The sequence below is a fragment of the Ornithodoros turicata genome, chromosome 1 (assembly GCF_037126465.1).
Source record: "Ornithodoros turicata isolate Travis chromosome 1, ASM3712646v1, whole genome shotgun sequence".
Classification (NCBI taxonomy): Eukaryota; Metazoa; Arthropoda; class Arachnida; order Ixodida; family Argasidae; genus Ornithodoros; species Ornithodoros turicata.
Window position 1 is genome coordinate 48,796,761 of NC_088201.1, and position 19,591 is coordinate 48,816,351.

The following is a 19,591-nucleotide window of genomic DNA, read 5'->3' on the forward strand; positions in this document are numbered from 1 at the left end:
TAGCTCTGCGCTTCGACGCACACCACCGGAGCGCAGCTAAAAGCGGCACACAAGTTTTGTTCCTGGCTTTTTTTTATATGGGCATTGTGGGTGGGTACGCTGAATGTGTGTCTCAGTCCCTGGTTGATTTTATTTTCGGGTGCATTGGCGAGTGATTTTTCAAAATTTCGCGTTATCTATGTGGACGTTATGAAACAATGTTGCGTAGCCGGAGCCTCGAGTGTTTTTTGTTTGTGCTTTGTTTTTTGACGCTTTACGGATTTTTTTATGAGAGAGCCATGAAGATGGCAAAGATGTCATTTGTATTTTGTGGTGATGTTTTCATCCATTCCGTTTCAAAGTGTACAGATTTGTGTAGTTTCCTTCCCTTTTCTGAATAACGCGTCCTGGAGTAGCCAGTCCCGAGTGGCTCGGGACTAACATCTCCATTTTTCCGTGTACCAACCAACCAATCAATCAATAATTTGTGCAGGCGGGTTATGCGACCGGGCTGACGCCCTGTCAGAAAGCGTTTGCAACTACTGGACGACTAATTAAGTACAGTTCGTCAATTAACTGATTAATTAGATGTTTCCTGGGAAATGCGAGGTAGCGGAATTGAAGCCAGTCATTATTCAAATCCATCGTCCTTGTCGCACACCCTGGATAGCGAACGTACTTTGAGATGTAAATTGCCATATTTTGCTACTATATACAAATGAGCCGAAACCATAACTACGCACTTCTCGAGTGCCGAAAGAGTGACAGGCGTTCCACGTGAGAGGGTCACCTGATTTGGAGCGATGAAACTGATTGGGGTAGGCGCTGATATGTTGGCTAGATAGGCCGCTCTCCGACACAGATAAGCTGAAGGTCGAGTCGTTTCTGCGATGGAGAAGTGCGTTGTTCTGGTTTGCCCTTCTTGCATAACGAAAGTTGGCAATTTTTATCTCAAAGTACGTTCGCTTCTCAGGGTATTTGACAAGGATGGTGGATTTAGATAATGACCAAGGTATATTTAAACAGGTAGCGCAACTCCCATAGGCCCCTGTGTCTTCAGAATGACGCCACGATTGAGACGGTCAGCGCCATCCATCCGTTGCACAAACTACTACGATTGTAAATAAATGACGTCAGAGATGACGTCACTAGTATGAATAATAATTAGTGCATAATTAGCCATGCACGCTTACATTGGCCCACTTCGCTTGCTCTGTATTCCCTTTTCCGCGCCCAGTCAACAATACCAGACGAGAACACAGAAAAATAAAGCATATCAGGTTTAATGAATCATATCAATTCCAAATACATACGGTTATCACAGATTTTGACAACTCCAAACAGAAAGGCATCGTGATGACCATACAGAAATTAGGAAGGCTCACATAAGGCCCATTTCTCACCCAGAGCTATACGTACACCTAGTGATTAGACATTTGCATTTATTCAATGAGTGGCCGTTATAGGTCCATTGCAACAAAACACGACATCGTTGGTGCACAGTTGGTTCCTGCTAACACTCACACTATCATGGCCGCTCGTCCCATGACGAAATCTTTTTATTCGCGGGCCCAGCAACAGGGGATGCATTGTATTCACCTGTTCACACGTGTTAATCTTGGTCTACAGCACGGAGATGCGAACGTCGCTTCCTGTTTGACCCAAAGAGTGTAGGAACTCCGTATTACAATGCACGGACACACGGTACGGATACAGAGACGCACGGATAAACACCCCCAACTGTGACACATGCGCAAAGGAGCAGGATACGGAAATGTACTGAGTGGTAGATGATCTCGTATATGTGCACGAGCGGGGCAACAGAAAGTTTTTTCTACATTGAAATTATGAATAACCTATTAGTACACACACAAGCGACGCCCATGTCGCAAAGTTTTTCTGTTTACAACCGTACCTCTACTGTCAACACCCAGGATCGCTCGCGCCTCTTGCTGGTGGCCTTGCCGATGGGTCTGATTTGGTATTTTCGCTAGTTTTCGCTACCAGTTTAGATATACCTTGTAATGACTGCCTCCTGTTACACGTAAGGTTTGTTTGTCTATAGTGTGCAAATTGAAGAAACTGCGATCACCCACCCCTTCCTGTTTCCTTCTCACTCTTATTTCAGATAACTTTGCGTTGCAACCATGCTGTCGTTATACCAGCAGAATCTTCAAAAAAAGGAAAGTGAACGGGCAGGTACATGGCCTCCTTGCATCGCTTCTTTCGGAGATCTGAGCGCGGCTGGCAATTTGCGCGCCTCGGACGGTTTTCGCGATTCTTTTTCTCGGCTATTGCCATTGTAGTAGTGAATGTATTTTGCAAGAGAATAGGGTAAATCCGGCATGCGCTTTCTGTTTTTTGTAAAAAAAAAGAAAGAAAACGAAAGAAAGAAACGTGAGGTTGACTTGGCAAATTTCGGAGTTCAGCTGGGAAAATTCCGCGATGTCTCGCGAATTAAATTAAATTTAATAAGAGTGAGAGATGAAAGTCACTGGCTTTAGATTGGCTTTGGAGGCTTTGTATGTATTTGTCCTTTCTATGTTGTTCCAGCCTCAGAACATCAGTTCTCTCATGTTAATAAGAGTGCTCAGAAGTCGTGGCAGAATCTTCCCCGACATAAATAACATTGACTCCATAATTTTCAGACAAGTAGATTTTGTAATACGATTTTTTAACGCGTTAGGCGAAACACCCTGTATATATTTAATCATTACAACCACTACAAGTATATTGTCCCTTGTTGCTTCACCATCACCTCATCATGAACAAGTATTTCGGGTTTGGATTGGATTGGATATGAAAGAAAAATATGGAGAGGTTAGTCCCGACCCAGTCAGGACTGGCTACTCCAAAACGCGTTTGTGAGTGGTGGGTGGGTGGGTGGGTTTCCAGTTTGATGTTGATGTTGACGAAAAAATAACAGGTAGAGATTGAATTCGTTTCGCGTTGTTTTGTGCGGCCTTGTTCTAAGAACAAGGTGCGGCACGTTTTAAAAGTTGCAAAATTCGTTACACGCTAAATATTATTGAAAATTCTGCGGTCATTAATGATGATGATTATGATGATGATTCACAGCTTTTGCTACCCAGAAGAAATGACGCGACGACATATGGGCTTCTAAAAACCAGGTGCGCAACGCTGTTGGAACGTCAATACAGTCATTTGTGACGGAAACCGCCATGTGGAATGTGTGCTTCCTTGGATATTCGGCTAATTTCGGCTCAGTTTCGGGGCACACACGAAACATCGCCGTCACTCATTCGTCAGCCCGCAGATGATGGGGCTCATTGGAAGTCACAGACGCTCGTTGACAATCCGTGCCGCCTTCAGCCTATATCGAAGCGCCACGAGCTGGATTCGAAAGGTAATACGTGTTATGCAATTTTACTGTATTTTCCTGTGTATAACGCGCACCCCTAAAACGTGTCGAATTTGAAAAATGTTCGATGTATAACGCGCACCGCAATGGTGCTACAAGCTTCTGTACTGCCACAAGTATACATAATAAACCAAAACGGTGTATCATATATGCATATATGTTATATTTGAAAAACATTTAGTCAAATCCGTTAAACTCCGATCCAACAGCGTCTCTGTCACAGTACACTTCAGTCTTCTCTCTGCTTTCCGTTTCGCGTCCCTTCTCAATCACGCGATTCTTCTGAAATGAATTCAAGATTATTGACTGCTGAATAGCATCGTTAAGCAGCGTCATTAGCCTTTTATGAAGTTCAGTGCCCTTTCGCCGGTTTTGTCAACTGACCCTAAGATATATGGGAGAAAGCCACAGCACACTCTGGAAGAGGCTAGAATTTCTACGTCACCGACCTGAAAAGGAACTATAACTATAACTACCGGAAAATATTTCCTTGTATAACGCGCAGGACCTCTTCAGGACACTTTTTTACTGTAGAACGCGCGCGTTATACACCGGAAAATACGGTATACGGAGGAAACAAACGGTGCTATAATCGCTGAAACAGTACATGACGACCAAATCTCTTTCCTGACGGCCAGGCGGAAGCTGGCCTCGGGACGGCTCTTCTCTTATCACTCCTAATTTGTTGAAAGCGCGTGGCATACACCTTTTTGTGACAGTTGACATAACTGCATCAGTGTCACAAAAAGAACGTACGCCTCCCGTTTCCAAGAGGGCTTAATCGCTTGCACATCTAACGAGTTACGGGAAATTCAAAAGGACGGGCACGTGACACATTGTGCGTGACGTATGCTGTGCCCTTCGCGTGTCGCGCGAAGAGCGCCGTGCACGTGCTTTTATCACGTGTCACGAGTGACCCATCGTTAGCCCGTTATACGTGCGAGTGGTTAAGCGAGAACGATGTCATTGGGGATGATGGTTTGCTTCTGCCTCTTCTTATGTTTGATAATGCCTCTCATGCGGTGACGTTGTGTTTTTAGACATCATCATCGTGTTACGAGGAGTCAGCGAAATTTTCCGTACAATAATTACGGTCAACGATTATTTATTCATTCTGCATGAAGTCAGGTTTTCCTGGCGCATAAGCGACGAAGGTCATAATGCTCTACATGAAGTGTTTTGCGCATAAAGTGAATTTTGAGAGCATTGAAACGTTTGTAAATCGAACTTCTGAGAGAGTGAAGCCTGCATCGGAAACAAAGGAAACAGTCAGTCCATTGTCCACTGAACGTTTCCGTTCGTCTCTCTGGTTGATTGACTAATCAAGAACCAGAGATGTTTATTCCCGACGACGTCGACCGTCTAGACAGGTGAAATTAAATACGAGAGCGAGACAAAAAAAAAAAAAAAGAAGAAGAAGGGAATGGAGACAATAAGGAAAGGTATAGGTAGGAGGGGATGAGGGGGTCCGAGCACTCTATAACCCCTGCCTGCACGATTGTGTTTTATCGCACTTACGTAACCGATCCGTCTCCACATAAAACGAGGAGCGTGGCGCTGATGGAGGGAGCCGGCGCGCACCGTGTCGAACATGCCGCCCACTTCTTGCATCGCATTACGTCGATCTCTTTCTCTCTCTTTTCTTTTTTTTTTCGTCTGGCCACAGTGGAAGAAACGAAAAGCGGCCGTAGTCCCCGAGGCACCGCGATGAACGCAGTAATCCGATTGTTGGCGGCCGAAACTTCGCCACAAACATCGTGCATTCCTCCATAGCTCCAAGCCTCCGCTTCGTGCCCTTCATGATGACTGCATGAAGCGAGTGAATATAATCAACGAGGGACAAGAGCTCCTAGCGGATACCTCTGTAATGTAGCCCACATTCCCGAACATTGTGAGGGTAACAAGTGAGGGAACGCGGTTCAACGATCACGGCTGCCTTCCGACGCACAACTCGGGAATATTACCCTTTGCGACTTATCGCGTGATTAGAGAGTTTCAGTGTATGGTACGGTATCATTCTTGCGTACGTAAGCGATAGCGTTGGTGGTTCTGCGCACGCGCAAAACATAAAGAGAGCTTCGCGCAGTGCGCAGAACCACCACGGTATATATATATATATATATATATATATATATATATATATATATATAAAAGTGAAATAATAAGACTTGGACTACAGATTACAGGAACGTTAACAAAAACTAATTTATTAAATGGGCATTTTAACACATAGATTAAAAAAAGAATGGTCGACGTTTCGACAGTGGCACTGTCTTCGTCAGGACGTCAGGACACTTTTTTGTCCTGACGAAGACAGTGCCACTGTCGAAACGTCGACCATTCTTTTTTTAATCTATGTGTTAAAATGCCCATTTAATAAATTAGTTTTTGTTAACGTTCCTGTAATCTGTAGTCCAAGTCTTATTATTTCACTTTTATTCAACTTCGTAGCCGTCTGATATATTAACCTATTTGTTCTATATATATATATATATATATATATGTGTGTGTGTGTGTGTGTGTGTGTGTGTGTGTGTGTGTGTGTGTGCGTGTGTGCGTGCGTGCGTGCGCGCGCGCCCTTGTTCCTTAGACCGTTAGTGTTAAAGCATATCTTGTGCTTTGCAGGCTGACCTTTCGAAGGTAAGGTTTGTAGCAATGGAACCAGTGTAATTTTGAACACAGAGGTGAAATATTCACGCGGGATGGCTATTTATGGTAGTGAAAAAGCAGTGACAGGAGTAATGGTAGTATACACAACGAGAGTAATTTGATGGAAATGTCTTCATCTCACGCAATGTTTTGTGGCGGACAGTGTACTGTTGAAATATTATGTTCAAAAAATCGTTGCATTCATGCATCAAATGCACTAATGCACTATGCGCATTAAGTAATGTCTCGAATGCGCATAATATGAATTTCAAGAGAAACGTCAAACAATATATTCTGGCTTCAAGCTACTCTGTAACAAAAACAACAAAAAAAAAATTTATTTTGATGATGATGATTGGGGTATTTCATCGCCATAGTACGGTGTATATTATATGCTGCATGCAGGCGATTTGAAAAAAAAAAAAAAATATAGCACCTCGCCTTTAGGCAACGAGGTGTCGGGTACAGCAGTGGAAAACTAGCGGTAAACTATGCGTTGCTTTTTATTTGGTAGCGGTGTAAAGTGGAAACTTGCTGTGCGACAGAATGGCTCAATATTTTTGTTTTTACTTCTCCCCGCCTTTCGCGGAAAACGACTGGCCACTGTGAGGTTTTGCCGTCGTTCCTCCCACACACGTGGTCTGGAAGCAGTCACCAGTCTGTGGGCCGCGCCTCGCACATATCCGTAGCCGACGACAGGAGGTAATAAATTTTGAGTTCGAAGACGTTGGGTCAGTCGAGCTAACGATTGTGCGAGGGGTGTTGTTTTGTTATATTTTTGCTGAGTGTTCGTTTGGATAGCGCGAAAGGAGGACATCCGGGGGACGAAAAACAACCCAGAGAGTGGGAGAGTTTGGGATATTAGAGGGACTTGGCCTGCAGACTCCGTAGCAAACAGACCTACTCGGAGGCTCGGAGTGACTTTACCATATGATGTAAATCTTGACGATGAAATTTGTCGAAATTTGACGATGAAATTTGTCGAAATTTGACGAAAAAATTTGTCCCTTCTACGTTGTTCCAGCCTCAGAACATCAGTTCTTTCATGTAAATCTTGTCCGCTTAAAATCCATTGCTGTAAATAAACCTGTTACCAAGCATTGAAGATTGTCTGCTGTAGAGTACCTGCAACTCAACCGTCATCATCAACGACAACTGGCCAGCCCAGGGATCAAAAGAGAGAAGGAAAGAACCACCTTTATTGGCGCAGTCGACAAAGGATCCCCATCTTGGCCAGAAGAAGCGCAGCAACGATTATCAACATGAAACGGACAGGCAGGTCACTCATAACCGCAGCCAAGGACAGCAGTATGGGCTGCTGGTGACGACGAGCCGTGACAGCTGAGTAGGAAGAAGCACCGCGACGGACAGCGGAATCGGAAGCACGTCTGTGACGGACTGCAGTATAGTGCGATTCTCCCGACAACGTTCAACAACACAGCAAGGTCCCAAACCACCGCGACGGACAGCGGAATCAGAAGCACAGCTGCGAAGGACTGCAGTAAGTGAGATTTCTCCGCGACGGCCAGCGTAGAGAACGCCGCACGGGACCGCCGCAACGGACAGCGGCACCCAAACAACTGCGACGGACTTCAGTGAGCAAGACTCTACAGGCAACGGTCAGCGCCGAAGACGAGGTACGGCATCATCGCGACGGACAGCGACACACAAGGCGCAACTGCGACGGACTGCAGCGAAAGTCGCCGTACAAACAACGGGCAGCAACAGGAACTTCGGACAGCCAACTGAGAGTGGACAGCGTTGGAGCGCAGCTAACAGGTAGGAGATTACTTGCACTCCTCAGGGTCCAGTGTGGTCAGAGACAAGAATAGAGTTAGCTGGCGCATGCCCACGCGCAGTGGTACGGTTTACACTGTTAACGACAGGGGGTTGGTAGCGGCTAACATGGCATCAGGTCAGGGTGACACACCAACAGACAGTCAGGATGGTATCACGCCGGCGGGGAGTGATCTTTCGGACGTATCACTCGAGCGGCTGAGACTAGAAATTGAACTTGAAAAGCAACGGGCGTGGCGCATTGAGTTAGAAATATCACGTGCGAACAGCGAAAGGTCTTCGAGAAGCTCATCACCCCCACTAGTATCGCGAGAGGATACACTTGAGCGCTACGCTAAAAAACTAAAAAGCGTGCTTCTGCCGTTGCCATCCGACCTAGAAGTGCCGGTGTGGTTTGATGGGATAGAGGGGATTTTTCGATCCTATAAAGTACCGGATGATATCCAGAGCCATCTAGTGCTTCCGTTGGTCACAAGGCGAGTAAGGCACCTCTATTCCAAGCTTTCTATGGGCGAGCTAGACAGCTACAAGGCGGTAAAGGACGCCGTACTAAAAGAACTGAGGTTGGCACCGGCAGAGTACCGGGAACAGTTTCTAACGTCGACGAAATTGAGGGATGAGGGGTGGTCACACTTCGCGTCTAGACTCAAGAGTTACCTCAAGTACTACGCTAGGTCGCGTGACGTCGACAGCTTCGGTGACTTAATCCAGCTGGTAGCAGCCGATCAGTTGAAAACCGTGACCTCTCCCGCGGCGTACGAATACGTCAAGATTCAGGAGGGGAGCGAATGGGTCAACGCGGCAGAAATTCCAGAAATTGTGGACGCCTTCGAAGAAGCGAGGGGTATTGGAACGGCGAGTAGGGACCGTACGTTACAGGCGGCGGGACGACCACCGCAACGGGCAGAGAAAACAGAAAGCGCGAGCGCGAAGGACGCGCGAGGAGAATTGCATCAGAGGGGTAATGACAATCGAAGCCAAAATGCCGTACGATGTTTTATTTCTGGAGGGCCACATTTTGCGCGAGATTGCTCTCAGAGACAGTCAGAGGACAGGCACGTACAGGCTGCCGTGAATGTAGCTACCGTGTCGGCCGCGCCGGATCACGCCGGAGTTAACGTAGCTGGAGTGGGTAGTTGCTTAGACACACAGTCTTCCGCGAGGGACGTTAAATACGGGGTGCCGTGTGATGAGCTTTCATCGCACGTTAAAGAACCCTCAGGTGGGCAAAAGCAATCCACAGACCGACCGCTGTGGCGTCGCTCATGATCTCAGTTGTCTCGCGACGTAAACCCCCAATTATTATTATAACGTAGCTGGCGATACGTTGAACCATAGAATGAATGGATACAGGGCTAACTACGCAACCGCGAAAGGGGCGGCACAGGTATCTGCATTGCAGACTGTCCAACTGCGTAGTGGGAGCACAATAGTACAAGCTGTGGTGGATACAGGAACCGAGCTAGCAGTAATGAGATCCAGCTTGTTTCCAAATGAAAGCGCGGAAGCCACGGAAACTGTAACGCTTGTGTCAGCATTCGGTCAAAAGGTCAAAGCGAAATCCGGAACATTGTTGCTTAGCGTACCCAGAAAGGAAAACAGCCATCGCGGCGCCGTAAGATCAGGATACATACTCTGCGCTTTTACAGATGAACTAGCCGCGGGTACGGTCTGCCTTCTTTCGGGGGGAGCATGGGAACTCCTGATCTCGGGTACGATGACTAACGCAGGAAGCAGCGCGACAATAGACGGTAATACCGCTAACGTCCAAGGGGACAAAACATGCTTCCAATGTGGGCTAAAGGTCCCAGAGTGGGGTGTGGCCACCCAGGAGATGACTGAAGCAAAACCGCGCACAGCCAAAAATGGGTTGTTCGGTCAAACAAAGGGAAACGACTCGAAAACCACAGCTATGAGGAGGCACGCGAGACACGAAAGTCACAACTCGGAAGTGACAGGCAACGCGTTGTGCAGAGAGAATAGGCGTGGGCTCGTACTGCCGCTGGCCGTCATAAAAGGGCGGGAGGAGAAACAAAGCACCGATGCCTGGGCAGCGGATGCCCTATTTGGACAGTCCAAGATGGGAATGTCGAGAGTGCAGCGAAGCCCACACTGTAGTACCGAAGTACTGTCGAGGTCCCAACACCGCCGTAGGAAACGGTGGAAAACAAAAAGTGACAACCCTACCGTTATGAACCGGAGGCGAGACAAACACGCGAATACAAGCGCGCTCTCTAGGATAGTGTGAGGCAGTCTTTTATATTGTGCATATTTGTTGGACCCCGAATTTCTGCAAGTGGTCTTCTCTGTATATGCTGTTTCTCTTTGCGTGTTTCGGGTATTATGTATTTCGTCATTGTCACTAGAGAGAGTCGCACAGGAAGTAGTTTTGATTGTGTCAGAACAAAATTGCCCTGCCACACTCTTGTGGTGGGAGGTGTAAAGGGGAAACTTGCTGTTGCGACAGAATGGCTCATTATTTTTTTTTTTTACTTCTCCCCGCCTTTCGCGGAAAACGACTGGCCACTGTGAGGTTTTGCCGTCGTTCCTCCCACACACGTGGTCTGGAAGCAGTCCCCAGATTCTGACTCCAAGACACGCAGGATCGGGTTTCTGTGGGCCGCGCCTCGCACATATCCGTAGCCGACGACAGGAGGTAATAAATTTTGAGTTCGAAGACGTTGGGTCAGTCGAGCTAACGATTGTGCGGGGGGTGTTGTTTTGTTATATTTTTGCTGAGTGTTCGTTTGGATGGCGCGAAAGGAGGACATCTGGGGGACGAAAAACAACCCAGAGAGTGGAAGAGTTTGGGATATTAGAGGGACTTGGCCTGCGGACTCCGTAGCGAACGGACCTGCTCGGAGGCTTGGAGTGACTTTGCCATATGATGTAAATCTTGTCCGCTTAAAATCCATTGCTGTAAATAGACCTGTTACCAAGCATTGAAGATTGTCTGCTGTCGAGTACCTGCAACTCAACCGTCATCATCAACGACAACTGGCCAGCCACGGGGATCAAAAGAGAGAAGGAAAGACCCACCTCTACTAGGCGGTATCGCGTAGTTACGTCATGTTAAAGCTTGTAGCGACGCTAGCATTCCACTACTTTTCAGTGGCGTGCCAGGTATAGCGGTACTCCGTTCGACTTACTAGAAATGTGCAACTTCTAAGATACAAAGCAACTGGAATATTACTCCTTAAAGAATTGTTGAAATGTATTGTTTAAAACCTTTTTCTTTCTTTCTTTTTTTACTATTACGCCAGATTTTGCGGATTGCAGATTAAAAGCATTTCTTATGCACGAGTGATATAAAATCAAGACAGAATTTGGCTGGGTGCTGCTGACTATATGTCCTGACCATCTTGAATCCGCTACGTTGTAGAGTACCACGGACACCCAACACCCAAATTACATTGGTTTGGAGGATTTTACATATATATATATATATATATATATATATATATATACAGGGTGTCCACGCTAAGTGTGAACAGATTTTTTAATATATATATATAACACTTTTTCCAAGATGAAATCAATTGCAATATAGCATATGCTGAAGGGCACTCCCTAGGAGGGCATTAGCAAAGTCCAAAGGCAATGTCTCAATTAACTTTCATTAATTAACTTTTTAATGATAAAAGCTACAAAGTTGTCCCAACGACAGCATCTGTTCCTTTCGGTCACCTGATATCGTCGCCGTTTTCAGAACAAAAATCCGTTCGATAGATCGCCCGCAAAAAATTCGTGAAGGAACGCCATTTTTTTCTTTTTTTGTTCATTGCGCTTCGTAGAAGACGCGTCTTTCCTTCACCCCCAATGTGAGAGGAAGAAAGAGCACACTATCGCCTCTCGCGTCCTGGAAAAAGATTAAAAGGAAACAGAAAATGCAACCCAAGATAAGGCCAGTTCCGATAGAGTCACCCGATACATTTGTTTTTGTTTTGTTTCTCGCTCATCTTCGACGCATGAGGCGGCCCTGTACTCCTTTCCCCTCTCACGTTGGGGATGCAGGAAATACGCGTCTGCGAAGATGCGCAATGAACAAAATAAAGAAAGAAATGGCGTTCCTTCACTAATGTTTTGCGGGCGATCTATCAAACGGATTTTTGTTCTGAAAACTGCTACGATATCAGGTGACCGAAAGGAACAGATGTTCTCATTGGGACAACTTTGTCGCTTTTATAATTAACAAGTTAATTAATGAAAGTTAATTAAGACATTGCCTTTGGACTTTGCTAATGCCCTCCTAGGGAGTGCCCTTCAGCATATGCTATATTGCAATTGATTTCATCTTGGAAAAAGTGTTATATATATTTTTTAAAAATATGTTCACAGTTAGCGTGGACACCCTGTATATATCTTTCATGTCAATTTCTCTCTTAATTTCGTGCTAGCGCCGCGAAGGGGGTTAGTATGCGTCCTGGGCCGACTTCAGGGGGAACTGTGCCGACATTCGTCTGGAAAGTCTGCCGGAAAACCTCAGACAGCACAGCCGGTGGCAGGATTCGAACCCGCTCCCTACCATTCTTCAGCGCGACCTCGGAGCTACCACCAACGAGCGTATTCCCACTCGGCCATGCCGCGTGTTTTGCATTTAGTACCAATGTTGTAAGTACCAATGTAAGTACCAGTGTCGGCCATTTTGAGAAGCCCACGTCACGTGTTTTCATTACAGCCGCATTTTCCTTTCACCCTGGAACATCTATCGCGCAGCATCATGTAGGGTCGTGGTGATGTAACTTTACGCTCGAAATGAAAATGAGAAATTGTTGCTTGTAACTGTTTACCTTTTGGACTCCAGTTTCAAAAATAATTGGGAAAGAGAAACTGCGCAACAAAGCCAGATACTGTGTTACGGTGTACCCGCATAATTATGGCGACAGAGCAGTTGACGAACAATATAAATACGCACAAATAACGAAGCCACGTGTATATACATAAGGAAGTCGTTGTATACTTAAGAACAAAGGTTAGCGAAGAATTCGATGGACTACAGTCGGAGACAGCCTTCGCTTTTAGAATTCTAAGCGCGAGAGTTCAAGTTTCGGCACCATTAGTGTTTTTGCTGCAGTCAGCGAGACAGCATGCGAGTAATAGTTGTTTGAAGTCGGGCTGCCTTTCGTTTACCTTCGCTACGAAGATTTTATTCACCGTCCTTCAGGAAATGTGCTTATGCAAATGAACACCTAAACCCGGTGTTGTGATAAAAGGGAGTTCGTATTGCTCCATGTCGTAACCAAGTGCTTCAGAATCTGGCGACAGTCAAATGTACGCGACTCTTTCTAAAGCGGTAATCCATGACCCATCGTAACAAGGTGAAGCGAGCGTGTCACAATTACTTCTTACTCTTCGGAATAATCCGGGGATATATGTCTCGCAACCGAAAAGGGAAGAAAATTTCTCCGAAACGTAATTTAATTTTAGGTTAATCGTGACGAAATCAATGACGCAATAGGTGATACCTTAAAGCCTTTTGGCATACTCGTATAAAGTACCATTTGGTAGCGAGTGCCCTCCTTTAAAGGAGTACAGAGGGCCATCCAAAATACTTCCAGTTTAAGACATCTGATGAAAGTATATGCGTCAATTTGCCGAACAGCACAAAAGGTTTTGATGCGTGCAGTTTGATTTTTTTTTTTTTTTCAGAATAAAACGTACACAAACACAGCCGCGCTCGTTCACTCTGGACTCGCCCCCACGGGGTGTAACAATAGGAGAGGGACGTAATAACGTCTGCGCGGTCAGTCGAGGTCAGCGCCTGTCTTTTTTCTTTTGTGCGTGGATGGCTTTCTTCATTTGTGATCGGTAAACCTGATGGAGGATTTCCTTGTCCTGCGAGAGTTTCCCTGTGTGCAATGCTTCTTCAGGGCCCTGAACAGCTGACTAGCAGACGATAATCTGAACCAATCAGCGAGCGCGGACTGTGTAGCGTCAGCACAAGGTCACAGGCTGGTACTGCTCTGCACCACCGTTGCGCACAGTCGCTTTTTGCGGCGTACTTTAAATTCAATTTCTGCGATAATTATGACATTGTGGGGTGAATTACTTCTCATGGTGCATTTTGCTGGCCTACTTAGCAGTTTTATAGAAAGAAAACATGGTGCTAAAAATGACTTCTGTGCTACTTTAAAGGGGCTATGAACTCTACCAAGCTAGTCCGCCGACTGTGTCGGCTCCAAACGGCGATTTTAACTTGCTGACTGTGACACCTTTTGCATAGATGAATCTTATAGGTCCCTATCTTCACTTCATAGCACGCTGCTGGCCAACCATCATCCTCAATGACAACGTTCTCGCTCCTGCTTTGTTGATAACAGGAGGCGGAGGCAATTATGTGGAGCCATTATGTACCGCATTATGGCTACAAAATAGGCTCCGCCTCCCGATTCCAACAAATCAGGGACGAGAACGTTGTCATTCGGGATGATGGTTGGCTAGGAGCGTGCCATGTGGTGAAGTGAGGCCAACAACGGCAAGCTACCTCGACCCCCCCCCCCCCCCATTTTTAACAGGGCAAAGCAGAACGTCATGTGTACCTCCGCGTTGGCGACTGATTGGGTGCTACAATACTTCAGATGACGTAAAAATAGATAGCGGTATCTGGATGGCAGTGTGTCTACTCGCCCGTATCCGAAAAAAAAAGTGCGTTTTTGTATTAACGCTGCACACGTTATGAAGGAGAAGAATTGAACAATGAATTGTAAAGAGAATTACGAAGCGTAGAAGAACAATATTATATCTATTAAACCTGTAACTACATACATGCAGATTGGAGTTCTTACCTCCGTTAAGAAATCGGCCATGAAACGCCCCCATTTACAGGTGGATCCTTGCATTTTCACGCAATTACTAGCGATTTGCAATTTACATTAAGTGTGCTCGTAGAGTCGCATCATATATCACGTTTCATTACTTATGGACAGAGCAGCAGCGGTGAGGCAGAAGTATGGTACCTTCGCATTTCACACACATTTCACCTGGCGCCACGATAGCTTTATGTTCACGCACCAACATACCAAATGTCTTTGACACGTTACATTCTCGGTACATCACGAGAGGCTGAAGTCTTTCCACCGTCACAGCCGTATGAAAAGCACCATTTTCATTGCTTCCTCTAACTTCATTCACACACGTCAATTCAGGAGCTCGTTGAATTCTAACACATGGGAGTGTTGATACATAGAAAATACTTTTTATCCTCTGTTTTTTGCCTTCTTCCTCGGACGGCACCTTATTTCGTCGTTCAGCAGGCAAAATAACGAGCCCGGGAAGAAGTTGCTATCTTCTATTCCTTCGTATTTTCTCGGAGAGCCTTTGAAAGTACTTCCAAAGTGGGAGAGCGCTTTTAAAATTAACTTGCGGGCACGGCGAAGGTAATTCGTGAGCTCCATAAATTTTCATGAATACTGCGTCTCTAATTGGAGGACCATAAGAGGACACTGTTCACGCGTGCGGGTCAAGGGTACGCTTCCGAAATAACGCGTGGTGTTTGTCTAGTCTTGGCCCGTTCTCGACGGAATTGTACGAACGGACTAAAATGAACTGCAGAAACTGATGATGTCTCTTTAAGTTAATGTGCTGCTTGCAACAGGGCTTGAACGGCATTCTCTATGAAAATTTAGATGGTGCGATTTGACCACGAGAACGAAATAGCAATGGAGAGATCAGGAGTGAAAGATGAAAGATGTTTGTATCTGTCCCTTCTATGTTGTTCCAGCCTCAGAACATCAGTTTCTCTCTTGTAGAATTCAGGAGCAAACGAAGAGCTTGTCGATTTCTTTTTTTTTTTGTTTTTCTTTTGGTCAGCTTTGGTAGCTCCAGTTGGAGCGTGCTGGCTCGCTGAGCTCAAGATCGCGGGTTCGAACCTGGCCGAGAACTATATAGCAACGCGACGGCAACATTGCTTCGAGCACGACTGTCATATATTGTTCTAGCACGTTAAAGGACACCAGGTAATTGAAATTATGCGCGGTCCTACCTTGCGGCACGTGATGAAGGCTAATGTATGCCGACTTACCTAAATGTACTCCCAATTATTGTCGAGTAGCACGAGCGAGTTTATTATTACTGCGTATGTCTCTATATCCTGTGCCCTTTATGGTAGTCGCACTTTGATGCGTACATTTACGTATAAAGTGTAGAGCGGATTTTGAAATATATCCACGGGAGCATAAATTAGACACACGCAGGGGCGCATTAGGGACACGTAGGTAGTAAGACAGAGCTGGCTTACCTGTCAAAGTACACAAATGCAAATAGTATTAAAAAACGCGAAGCTCTAGGATATTACGTGTATGATATTTGAGTGGACCAGTAATAGCATAATATATTACAATGAGCAATATACCCCGAGTATTTTGAGCCATATTTATAGTCTATTGTTCAAATTCTTCGTTTTCATGTGTGTGCTTGTGTTATTATTGCCCATTTCTGTGGGTCATGAAAAAAAAAAAAATTATTCGGGATAATATGGCAACGACACCATTAATCACCTTTAGATGAACCGTGACTAAGCGCTTTTGAAGACAACAAATTTTCCCCATTTAGGGTAACGGTTTCTACACCACATGGCAATGAATGGCACGTACCCACCGAACGATCGAAAGTCACCTCGCTCTCGTCATTATCGCCATAAAGAGAATGTAATTTCAGAAATCTCGCCTCCTCCCCCTCTTTTTCCCCTCTCGCTCACAACGCAAGTCTGGCAGGGTGAGACCGGAGATTCCTGGCATCAATTTGGCGTTATCAGATTTAGAGGTGGAAGTTGACTTTTCTTGCTTTCATCACCTTTGGTATCTCGCTTCGCTCGTTAGGACCCGGCACTTTAAAGAAATAACCAACGCCAAATCAAATTTTCAGCTCCCACGAAAAACGTAAAAAAAGAAAAGAGAAGAAGGACAGAAAGTACACAGCAAATGAATGTTAAAGATTCATAACCGGGACCCTTCAAAATGAAAATTTTCAGTGCTTTATTATTTATATTTCATACAGGGCCCAGTGAAAAGCGCTCTAATAGACGAAGATGGCACGGGGATCAATACAGCAACGCTTTAACCCGAGTTTCATCCCCTATCGGAAAAATGTGAAAGCGGCAATTATATCTACGAGTCTCTTAATCTTTGCATTGCTTTGCAAAAAGAGAACTACTGAATATATCGAAGATGCAACCGTTTGTTCAACTTTGTCCTTCTTCGGACGTACTCATCATTGCAGTCGTTACTATCGTAACGTAACTGTAAATAAGATTCCGACCAAGTGCTGCCCTCTTGCCATATACTCTATGGGAGACAAAATGAAAAAGTGGAAAACTTTAGGTCAACTGACCTCTTCACATCGAGAGAGCACTCGGTGACTAGCCAACCATCTATTATCCAAGCTGTGTTCGACTCTGTCATTTCTGTCCTTAGGACTCTTGTAGAATAACACATCCTTCTAGAAACTCTGGTAGGGAAATCTGTCACTCTAAGCGTGCTGGAGTAACCGGCCCTATACGTAGAGTTACAGGGCCAACCTCTCCATGTTTTCTTTTTTTTTTTTTTAATTAAACCAAGTGTAAAACTTCCGTCACTGAGGTATCTCTCGAACAATAACCCTCCTTTTCCCAAAAAATTACACCTCACTTAAAAGTATAACTTCAAGCCTTGAGGGAGTAGAAGTTGGTCTTGCGGAAAGTGTAAATTTACATTACGATTTCTATATCTCCTTTTTTTTTTTTTTTTTTGCTCTTGTCACCGTGTTCTCGCTTTTCTTTTATTTCCCTTTTTATTTTATTAATTAGTGCATTGTTTCGACGCGGCGCCTGAGGGAGGAGGATGTATTTATTATAACAAAGAAAAAAAATGTGGGGGAGGTCAGCCAAACGGGACGCCGACTTGCTATTCCGCAAAGAAAAAAAAAGGCGCCTGATATAGCTTACCCTCAACTGAGGACGGAGGTAACGGTTGAACGCACATGTGTCTTCCGCTCGAGGAGTTAAGCTAATAGTGAGTTTTGGTATAACGCTCGCTGTCACCTTTGCGTACTTAAGGGATAGCGTTGTTCGTTCTCCTACGCCCATAACAGAAAGGTGAGCTTCACGCGTTGCGCAAAACCACCAACGGTATCCCTTACGTACGCAAAGGCAACAGCGTACGTCATACTAAAACTCTCTATTAAGAATGATTCGTGGCTTTACCTAGCGAAATAACTGTGATCATGGTCTGTGGATTAATTTTGCCCACCTGGTGTGCTCAGCACAGGGCATACCGTATTTAACGTCCCACGCGGAAGGCGGCGTGTCTAAGCAACTTGTACCCTGCCACCAAATTGCTGGCGTCCTCGGCCGGGATCGAACCCACATCCTTGGGATAGGAAGGCGGACAGGAGTTGAACTAGATATTCACAGCCGTAGGATAGGTGAAACTAGAGTCAGTCTCTACAGGTGCAACCACTTCGGTAGTTCCAAAGTAGAAGGCACAACTTGCTGCTTTTACCTGTAGCGCTTCACGGACCACTGTCTACGGCTTCTAAACTCAAGGCTGAAGAGTTTCTGAAGGGTTTCTTTTCTGAACTCCTTATACATACATTATTCGAAAGCTTCGGTTACCGACCCGGAATAGTAGAAATACCCACTCCGTTGAAAGATGTTCTTTCATGTTCTTTCATACCCGCGTACTTGCATATTCGAGCGCCATTGGTAATGGCGGGTGTTGATGAAACAATATGCAATAAAGTCTGTGCAAGCTGCATGAAATCGTCGTCAATGTTATGTCAAGTATATATACGTACACCCGTAGTGTCTTTAAGTGAGTACGTTCCATGCAGTAGCAGTAGCTGGTCTCCATGTATGTGGAGCCAATTTTCTCCATTTTTTTTTTGTTTTTTATAATCAATCAATCAAATCGCCGTCTACCTGCAATACACGAGCGCTCGCTGTTCTTAAATCATTCTGCATGAGTATAGACACGAGGTTTAGTACTACTTTCTATACATATCCTCTTTTAGATTCATGTACCATTCGTAGATATAACAAGCCCAATTTACTGTGACGGAGCGAATCCACAGATTCGCACTTTTCCTAACGGACCTTCAGCCACGGAACACATTAACGGAGTGAAACTCAAAATTGCATTTGTACTCCCTAGATGGAAGTTACATATTAGAGCCTGTTCGTTAAAAGCACCTTGCCTGCACACAAACCGCGCGTTTCCGTGCAAAGCTGTTTCACCTGTCCTAAAAGCGAGAAAGCTTCCTAATGATAGAGCCACAAATATAACAAGTCGAGAAGAAAGAAACAGAATGCAGACGGCACGACAACAAAAATAAACGAATAAAAGCGAGATTTCGCGCCATTCGTTTTTGTAACAATAGAGGAAAAATATAATGGAATGGCGGATGGACGACTGAGATTTACAGGATTACAAATCGTGTCTCGAATTTTCAACAAGGTGCCCCTTGGATACAGGCGGCGAAGAAGAGAACGGAGTCTCAAAAAAATGTAGAAGAAAAGGGGGGTGGGGGGGAAAGCCAGGTTGAATGAAAGCAAAAAAAAAAAAAAAAGAAAGAAAGAAAGGTTCACGTGCTCCGAAAGCACCACCACGAAGGCAACTTTTCTTCTGTTCTTCGGACAAGCAGACACAGAAACGAGACACGACTGTCTGCTTTCGATGGGTAATGGAAGTTTGCGCAAAGTGGGCGCTGTTTGTATACATCTAAAGCTGATTCTCTTCGCAGGTGGTCTTATTTTTAAGCGAGTCGAGCGGAATGATATAGGATGCAGTAGGGGAGCTGTAAATGTTGCCG

At 45.2% G+C, this 19,591-nt stretch overlaps 1 protein-coding gene and 1 long non-coding RNA gene across 2 annotated transcripts in view; one reads left to right on the top strand and one right to left on the bottom strand.

Moving 5' to 3' along the window:
* LOC135378203 (sodium-dependent noradrenaline transporter-like) overlaps positions 1-19,591 on the bottom strand; it is a 114,986-nt gene that overhangs the window by 52,028 nt on the left and 43,367 nt on the right. The gene's annotated exons all lie outside the window — the stretch shown is intronic.
* LOC135378207 (uncharacterized) overlaps positions 1-19,591 on the top strand; it is a 97,649-nt gene that overhangs the window by 35,137 nt on the left and 42,921 nt on the right. The gene's annotated exons all lie outside the window — the stretch shown is intronic.